The sequence below is a fragment of the Cupressus sempervirens genome, chromosome 10, assembly GCF_028749045.1.
Source record: "Cupressus sempervirens isolate cs-2001-9-10 chromosome 10, ASM2874904v1, whole genome shotgun sequence".
NCBI lineage: Eukaryota > Viridiplantae > Streptophyta > Pinopsida > Cupressales > Cupressaceae > Cupressus > Cupressus sempervirens.
This window is the reverse complement of record NC_143127.1, coordinates 932,327,579-932,337,422: the sequence shown is the minus strand read 5'-3', so window position 1 is coordinate 932,337,422 and position 9,844 is coordinate 932,327,579.

The window sequence follows — 9,844 nt, the reverse complement described above, 5'->3', positions numbered from 1 at the left end:
AGATTTGTAGAGATAGGAAGAATAAGAAATTGACATTATCTCAAGAAAATTATATTGAGAAGGTGCTGAAACATTTATCTATGGAGAATGCTAAAGCTATCAACACACCTTTACCTAGTCATTCAAAGTTGACTAAAGAGATGTGTCCCAAGACACAAGAAGAGGTGGAGACTATGTCTAAGGTAACTTATGCTTCAATTGTAGAAATATTGATGTATCCTATGGTATGTACTAGGCCAAATATTGCACATTTAGTGGGAGTTGCTAGCAGGTATATCAATCATTTCAGGCTTGAGCATTGGAATTTTGTTAAATGGATTCTCAGATGTTTGAGAAGAACATCTAGTAAGTGTTTACACTTTGGGAGATCTAGTATTGATTTATAGGGCTATGTTGACTTAGATTTGGTAGGGGATATTGTTAGAATTCTTTTAGAATAACTGAGGGGGGGGGGGGGGGGCGGGGGGGGGGGTGAATCAGTTATCTAAGGTCTAAATGCCCTAATAATAATTTTTCACCAATTATAGTGAGCCCATAAACTTTTCATCCATCCAAGCTTAAATCAATCATCTTAGCAAGTTACAACAAATCAACACACAAGGATAAAACATGCAAGATCAACACATGACACAGTGATTTATGTGGAAACCCAATTTGGGAAAAACCACCAGTAACATGCTACTTAATTCTCACTCTTCTAAAGTGATACCCTATTAGAAGCCTGCCCTATTGAAGGCTTACAACACACTGTTAAATGTGACCTTGTTAGAGGATTTCACCATACTATTAGTAATGGACCTAGTAAAAGGACTTTGAAACATTCACTTGGAATGTCACCCTGTTAAAGGATTTACAACATGGCTATTAAATGAACCTAAGTCCATAGGGTTTAAACTAACTGTTACAATTGCTAGAGAGTAACAATAATGGCTTTTTGATCTAATACAACTTACAACATATCTTGCAAATTTTAGATCACACTTCAGTTCAATCCTTTTGCTTGGATTTAATCACTTCAGCTCTAACAACTTGTCATCTCAAGCTTCATCTCCTTGAGTCTTGTTACTCATCATACCAATGCAACCATATATGTGGTCATCTTATCGAAATAGAGTAACTGTGCTCTCTTTCTCCTTAGTACCTTCTTCAACACTTTATGCTTTCATGTTTGACCTCCTCCTCTCTTGCTTCATAGCATTATGACTCCTTAATAGAAATTTGGATTTTCTTTCCCGCTTGTTTCTCCCTCTCCAACTTTAGGGTTTAAAATAGATTAGGTAGAGTACAATGTATCTACCCCATATCTTGCTCTTATCTATAAACTTCATCTAGAGTCTAGTTGTATTCTCCAAAAATGTTCTACATGGTGTTCTATGCCACCAGCTCATCACTCTTATCTTCTATTTGATTCACAAAATTCTAGATAACAACCTTGACAACTCAAATCTGGTGAATCTTTGATCTTTGAAATAATGCAGCAACTCGGCATTATTGGTTTACTGATGCTCAGCACCTTTTTTGTTACTCGGCACTTGTATCCTGCTTGGCATCTGATCTTCACTTGGCACCTGATCTTCACTCGGCACTTGAAGATCTCTCGGCACTTGTTTCTTGCTCAACACCTGATATTTACTCGACACGCACTAAAGTTGAACTTTGTTGACTTCAACTAAGAATTTGTTGGGCACTAACTAACTTGTTCGGCTCTCTCTCTCTAATGAACTTAGATAGGCTTTACAAATGACTTAGCTAAAACTTTACATCTTTGATGTGTTTTAGTGTGCCCATTCTCTATGTCTTAGAGTATGTCATCAATACACTATTTCATCAATGAATTAGCTGATCCTTGTACTTTATTACAACATCATAACTTCAATCTTTCTCTAGGTGTTCTATTTACATCTTATTGATTGCCTCCTCCTTGTCAATCAACCAATTGATAGTATTTGGATCCCTAAAGTAATTTTAATTCCTGCAAGTAGCAAGTTTGACATCAATGACAAAATAATGATTCAGAACATTCTTTACCTATTACTTTTTATGTATGATCTTTTCAATCATTTCCAACAATCTCCCTCTTTAGCATTGATGGCAAACAAAACTGATCAATTGATCAACTTAATTACCACCAAAATTATATACGTCTGCTTCTTTCTTACCACCAAAATTAAATACATTTTTTGCTTCTTTTTGTTTCTTCCTCTTAACTGCTGCATCCTTATTACTGATCTCATATATCTCCATATTTTTTAGTTTCTCCATAAATCTCCTTCTCTCATATATATCTCCTTCTTTCTTTGTATTGATCATTTTTCTGCATATATCTCCCTCTTTGACATAAATGTCAAAGATGTAGCATCTTTAACATGTGAAATATAAGTTTTGGCTCTGATGTTTTCTCCCTCTGTCACCATGTTTGTGAGTGATTTGGAGTTTTTGCTCTTGTTGTCATCCTTTGCATCATTCTTCTGATATTTCAATGATTTGTTCCTGTTGATGCAAGGCAGCTTCCTTATTGCTTTAAACTACTTGAGTTAGGGGCATTACCCCCAAATTGCCTCTAAGATATTCATAAGCATCCTTGGGGAATGGTTTGGTAAAGATATCTATAGTTTGTTCCTTTGTGTGAAATTACTCCAACTTTACTTGTTTGTCTTCTACTAGTTCTTTGGCATAGTCATACTTGATTGCAATATTCTTTGTTTTTGCATGCATTACTGAATTCTTGGATATATTTATAGTACTTGTATTATCACAATATAATATCATAGGTTTGGTTACCTCTTCTTTCATTCCTTTCAATAGATGTGTGAGCCACACAATGTTTGTGCAATTGACTATTGCTGCCACATATTCTAATTCTACAATGGACTGGGATGTTCATGTTTGTTTCTTGCTAGTCCAAGTAACTAGCCTTTTGCCTAAAAATAATGCACCTCCACTTGTGCTTTTTCTGTCATCAATATTGCCTCTCCAATCTGTGTCTGTGTATGCATTGAGCTCAAACTTCTCATTCTTTTTGTAATATAGACCAAAGTTATCAGTTCCTTTGAGATACCTCATTATTCTTTTTACTGCTATGAGATGATTTTCTTTAGGATTAGTAGAGAATCTAGCTACTATTCCAACTGCTAATGCTATGTGTAATCTACTATGGACAACATATTTTAGTTTTCCAATCATGGATCTATACATTGTTTAATTGACTTCAGTTGATTCATCATTTTTGGATAGCTTATTTCTTGTTGCCATTGGTATGCTGACTAGTTTGGATTCCTCTAATCCAAACATTTTAAGCATCTCTTTGATGTACCTTGATTGTGTCACAAATATACCATGTTTTAGTTGATGTACTTGCAAACCAACAAAAAATTTGATCTCTTCAAACATAGACATTTCAAACTCATGTTTCATTTTGTTAGCAAAGCCTTTGCAAAGCACTTCCTTTCCTCCAAAAACTATGTCATCCACAAAGATTTTAGATACAATAATATTCTTACCTTCTTCTAATTTGATGTACATGTTGTTTTTATCATCAGTTCTTTCAAATCCTATTTGCACTAGATACTTTTGAAGTCTCTCGTACCATGCTTTGGGTCCTTGTTTCAAACCATAGAGTGCTTTATGTAATTTACAAACCATATCCCTATTGTTCTCATCAACAAATCCCTCTAGTTGTTTAATATAGACTTCATCTTCCAATATACCATTTAGAAAAGTAGACTTTACATCCATCTGATAGACTTTAAAACCTTTATATGCAACATATGCAAGTAAAGTTCTTACTCCTTTCATTCTAGCAATAGGGGAAAATGTTTCCCCATAGTCTAATCCTTCTTCTTAAGCATAACCCTTGCATACTAGTCTAGCTTTGTTTCTAGTAATCTCACCATTCTCATCTAGCTTGTTTCTGAATACCCACTTCGTGTCAATCAAATTCTTGTTAACTCGTCTGGGAACCAAACTCTAGGTTTTGTTCTTCTTTATTTGATCAATCTCTTCTTCCATAGCTTTATACCAGTCATCATCTTGTAATGCACCATATACTATCTTAGGTTCATATTTTCTAATCAGACATGATTCATTTCTTAGTCTATTCCATGTCATTGGTCTTGCATCTTTGTCACCAATTATCTATTCAGCAGGGTGATATCTTTTTACATATTTGGATAATCTTGGTTCTGTCCTTGTTTCCATGTTTGATCTTTCAGATTCAAGGTCACTATGCACTTCGTTGTCAGGTTGTTCTTCATCTTTTTCATGTGTACTGACTTTAGGATTAGAATGTGCACTTTCTTCATTCTGCAACATGACTTTTGAATGTAACTCGACATTCACTGGTTGTGACTCAGCTGAAACCGAAACTTGTTGTTGAATCCCAATTTGATTGACAACATCCTCGTCAATAGGCATTCCTTCATAAGAATTCACAAAGGTTATGTATTCATCCATTCTCTTTGGTTCTTTAGCTTGGACTTCTGTATGCTCATCAAAGTTTACATTTTCACTTTCCATAATTTTGTTAGTGTTAGTATTCAAACACTTATATGCTTTACTTCTAGTGGAGTAACCAAGGAATATGCCTTCATCACTTTTTGCATCAAATTTTTCATTTCTAGCATCTTTAAGGATAAAGCATTTGCAACCAAATACTTTGAAATGTTTTACATTCAATGAGTGACCATACCATAATTCAAAATGTGTTGCACTAGTACCTTTCTTGACTTGTACTCAGTTTAGTGTATGAGTAACTACACTTACAACTTCTCTCTAGTATTTTAGAGCAATAGTCTTTTCCATCATTAATGTTCTGGCACAATCAATCACAGATCTATTTCTTCTTTTAGCAATTCCATTCTGTAGGGGATTTCTAGGAGCTGACATTTGTCTCTTGATTCCTTTTTCATTACAAAATATCTCAAATTTATTTGATGTGAATTCACCACCTCTGTCTGATCTCATGCATTTCAAACTCTTTTCTATTTCTTTTTCAACTCTAGCCACATACCACTTAAACATTTGAAAAGAATTAGATTTTTGCTTTAAGAACATAATAGTCATCATCCTAGAATAGTCGTCAACAAAAAAAATTATATATTCATCTTTTTTGTAGCTTTGTACTTCCATTGGACCACATAAGTCAGTATGGACTAACTCAAGTACTTCTTTAGATGTATAGTTTTTACTTTTGAAACTTGACTTTGTCATCTTAACTAGCTGACATTGTTTGCACATAATATTGTTAGGCTTGTTTAGTTTAGGTAAACCTTTGAATTTCTTCATTTTACTAATATTGACCAGATTGTCAAAGTTGACATGACATAACCTTCTATGCCATAACCATTCATCATCAAATTTTGCAACAAAACAAGAAACATTATCCATATCAAGGTAAAATAGATTACTTCTTGTTTGATCTCCTTTTCCTATCAGTTTACCATTAGTATTATAGATTTTTGCAGTTTTGTTTCCAAATACTACTTTGCATCCTACATTGCCTAACTGTGAGACACTCAACAAATTTTAGTTTAATCCTTCAACATAGTATCCATTATCACATGAAATTTTCTCTATAATCTTAATGGAGCCTTTTCCTTTTATTTGACATCGAGCATCATTACCAAATCTAACACTATTTCCATCATACTGAGTAAAGTTAACAAACTTACTTTTGTCTCCTATCATGTGATGTAAGCATCCACTGTCTATGATCCATCTATCATTCTTATTCATACATGTTACCAGTGCTGTAGGTTCTTCTTCATCAAATTGGTCCTTCATGGCTACATAAATGACTTCATCATGATTATCATCAGTATTCTCTTCAACAATATAATACTTCTTGCCTTTGTCTTTGTAATCTCTCTTATCATCTTCTCTTCTTTATTTGTACTTGTTTCCTTCCTTGTAATCATTTTTCTGTGTACACCTTGCAGCAATATGTCCTACTTCATTGCAATTGAAACAAATGATAGGCATCTTACCTTTGAATTTTCTTTTGCCTCTATGAAATCTTCTAGCTAGTAATGCTTCCAATTGTTCCACATCTTCCTCGTCAGTGCTACTGTCACTGGATACATATTTTATTTTTCTTCCTTTCTTTGATTTCACCTGTTCAACATCTTTCAGTGATAGCTTGGCCTTGAAAGTAGATTCAACATTTTCAGGTCCATAGTTGTCAAAGTTAGATAACTCAAATGCAGTTAGTCTACCCACTATACCTTTAAAACTTAGATTGTTTCCTCGTACACATCTTAGTTCTTGTATTTATGATACTCTAATAGCATAGATAGGGAGCAAGGTTCTTAAAAACTTACTATTAATAGTATCTTCATCCAATTGACCACTCAAACATCTTATTGCACTTACCACTTCCTTTATTGTAGCACCATACTAAGCAGCATTCTCACTTTCCTCCATTTTCATATCATCAAACTTTCCTCTAAGGCTTTCTCTTTTTGCTCTTTAGACATTTAGATCTCCTCCATAAGTGTCTGATAGGGCTTTCTACATCTTGAATGTAGTATCACACCTTTTGATATCATCAAATTCAGCATAGTTAAGTGCAGAAGCAATCTCCAGCATTGTCTGATTATGTTCCTATTTGTTTTTCAAATCTTCTGTAGTAAGAGTACTAGTTGGATCAATATGTTCAGTAACAATTGAATTTTGGGCATAATCTCCTATGGATCCAAGATGTAGCTTCACCAAACTTTGTCATGCAACAAAGTTGTCTTTGTTGAGCTTGGGAACTTCTCTCTTAGGCATTTTGATATTTTTTGCTTCTAGTTTGTTTAAACTTAATTAGTAACAAGGCTCTGATACCAATTGTTAGAATTCTTTTAGGATAACTAAGAGGGGGGGGGGGTTGTGAATCAGTTATCCAAGGTCTAAATTACCTAATAATAATTTTTCACCAATTATAGTGAGCCCATAAACTTTTCATCCATCCAAACTTAAATCAATCATCTTAGCAAGTTACAACAAATAAACACGCAGAGATAAAATATGCAAGATCAACACATGACACAATGATTTATGTGAAAATCCAATTTGGGAAAAACCACTAGTAACATGCTACTTAATTCTTACTCTTCTAAAGTGATGCCCTATTAAAGGCTTACAACACACTATTAAATGTGATCTTGTTAGAGGATTTCACCATACTGTTAGGAATGGGCCTGGTAAAAGGACTTTGAAACATTCGCTTGGAATGTCACCCTGTTAAAGGATTTACACCATGGCTATTAAACCAACCTAAGTCCATAGGGTTTAAACTAATTGTTACAATTTCTAGAGAGTAACAATAATGACTTTTTGATCTAATACAACTTACAACATATCTTGCAAATTTTAGATCACACTTCAGTTCAATCCTTTTTCTTGGCTTTAATCACTTTAGCTTTGACATCTTATCATCTCGAGCTTCATCTATTTGAGTCTTCTTACTCATCATACCAATGCAACCATATCTATGATCATCTTATTGAAATGGAGTAACTGTGCTCTCTTTCTCCTGAGTACCTTCTTTAGCACTTTATGCTTTCATGCTTGACCTCCTCCTCTCTTGCTTTGTAGCCTTATGAATCCTTAAATAGAAATCTAGATTGCCTTTCCCGCTCATTTCTCCCTCTCCAACTTTAGGGTTTCAAATAGATTAGGTAGAGTACAATTATCTACCCCATATCTTGCTCTTATCTAGAAACTTCATCTAGAGTCCAGTTGTATTCTCCAAAAATGTTCTACATGGTGTTCTATGCCACCAACTCATCACTCTTATCTTCTATTTGATTCAAAGAAATCTAGATAACAACCTTATCAGCTCAGATCTGGCAAGTCTCTAATCTTTGAAATAATGCAACAACTCATCATTATTGGTTTACTGATGCTCGGCACCTTCTGTGTTACTTGGGACTTGTATCCTGCTTGGCATCTAATCTTCACTTGGCACCTGATCTTCACTCAGCACTTGAAGATCACTCGACACTTTTTCTTGTTCAACACTTGATATTTACTTGACACACATTGAAGTTGAACTTTCTCAGCTTCAACTAGGAATCTGTTTGGTACTAACTAACTTGCTTGGCTCTCTCTCTCTAATGAACTTAGTTAGGCTTTACAAATGACTTAGCTAAAACCTTACATCTTTGATGTGTTTTAGTTTACCCATTCTCTATGTCTTAGAGTATGTCATCAATGACTTAGCTGATCCTTGTACTTCATTACAACATCATAACTTCAACTTTTCTATAGGTGTTCTAGTTACATCTTATTGATTTCCTCCTCCTCCTCCTTGTCAATCAACCAATTGATAATATTTGGATCACTAAAGCAATTGTCATTCTTGCAAGTAGTAGGTTTGACATCAATGACAAAACAATAATTGAGAACATTCTTTACCTATTACTTTTTATGTATGATCTTTTCAATCATTTCCAACAATTGATACTAGGTGGAGTACTATAGGCTATGTATTTACTATTGGTGGGGCCACCATGAGCTAGCTTTCTAGGTTATTGAAGGTTAATGCTTTATCTACTACAAAGGTAGAGTATGTTGCTACTATAGAGGCAACTAAGGATATGGTAATGGCCTCAATTCTTCTTGGAAGAATTGGGACACCCTCAAAAGGATAATTATTTTTTTATAGATAGGAAAAGTGTCATTCATCTTGTAAAGAATTTAGCTCTACGTTCAAAGATAAAATAGATATAGTTGCAGTACCATTTTATTTAGCCAATTTTGGATGATGGACAGTTAAAGCTAGAGAAGATATATACAAATAATAATCCAAAAAATATGTTTAAAAAAGTTGTGACATGAGAGAATGTGAATTCCCCTTCAACCTCGGTTGGCCTTCTTAGATTAACAAAATGAAAGAAAAATAGATTCTAGGATGGTTTGATATATTCTAGTGGGAGCTATAGGTTTAACATTGCTATGATCGGTCTCCAAGTGGAAGGTTGTTGTTGTGGAGTATGATTAGTCTTCAAGTAGGAGATAGCTGTGATATGGAGCCTAATCAAACTTAGAGGTTGTATTGGTTATATTTGTGTGTAACTATTATTTCTATCCAAATTTAATCCTAACAAATTCAAGAAAATAATGTCAATATCAAGAACAACTATTTTGATGCATTTGAGGAGAAGATGAATAATAGATTCAGGATACCTAAGAAACTTGTAGAAGACTATAAAGATGATATATTTTTTATGGTTGATTTTGATAAAATGTATATTCAAGTAGTCAGACTCAAAATTATATGGGTCAAGCCTCTAGGTTATGAGGTTAATATTAATGAATCCAAGGACATCATTGAAGCATTGTTAAGTCAACCTTCTGATCCAAAGGTGACATATTTTGGAACATATAAAGAAGATAAGACTAGAATTAAAGTAGAGATAAAACTCCCTTAGGTGGTCAACAAAGGGAAGAGAAAAATAGTAAAATTGAAAGAAACTAGGTCTACTCTCCTATTAATAGAAGGTAAAGGAGATGACATAGAAGAAGATTATGTAGAAGATGAAGAAAAATTATGAAGAAAAATTAGAAGAAGAGGAGACAGTAAAGAAGAAGGCTAAGGTTATTATAACCAAACCTACCAAGCCATCTACTATAGTGTTTAGAAGAGGAACATCGAAAAAGAAATTGAAATTGGGTGGAGAAGCAAAAGATGTGATTTTCAAATGGCCTCCATCTACATTTCAAGAAAGATTAAAAGAAATTTATTATGTTACTGGCATAAATAAAATTTAGACCATTGAAGTATGAAATCAAAATAGAAGAAGAGAAAAAGAAAGCTAAAGACATGGTTATGTCAAAGCTAAGTAAATGAAAATATTCT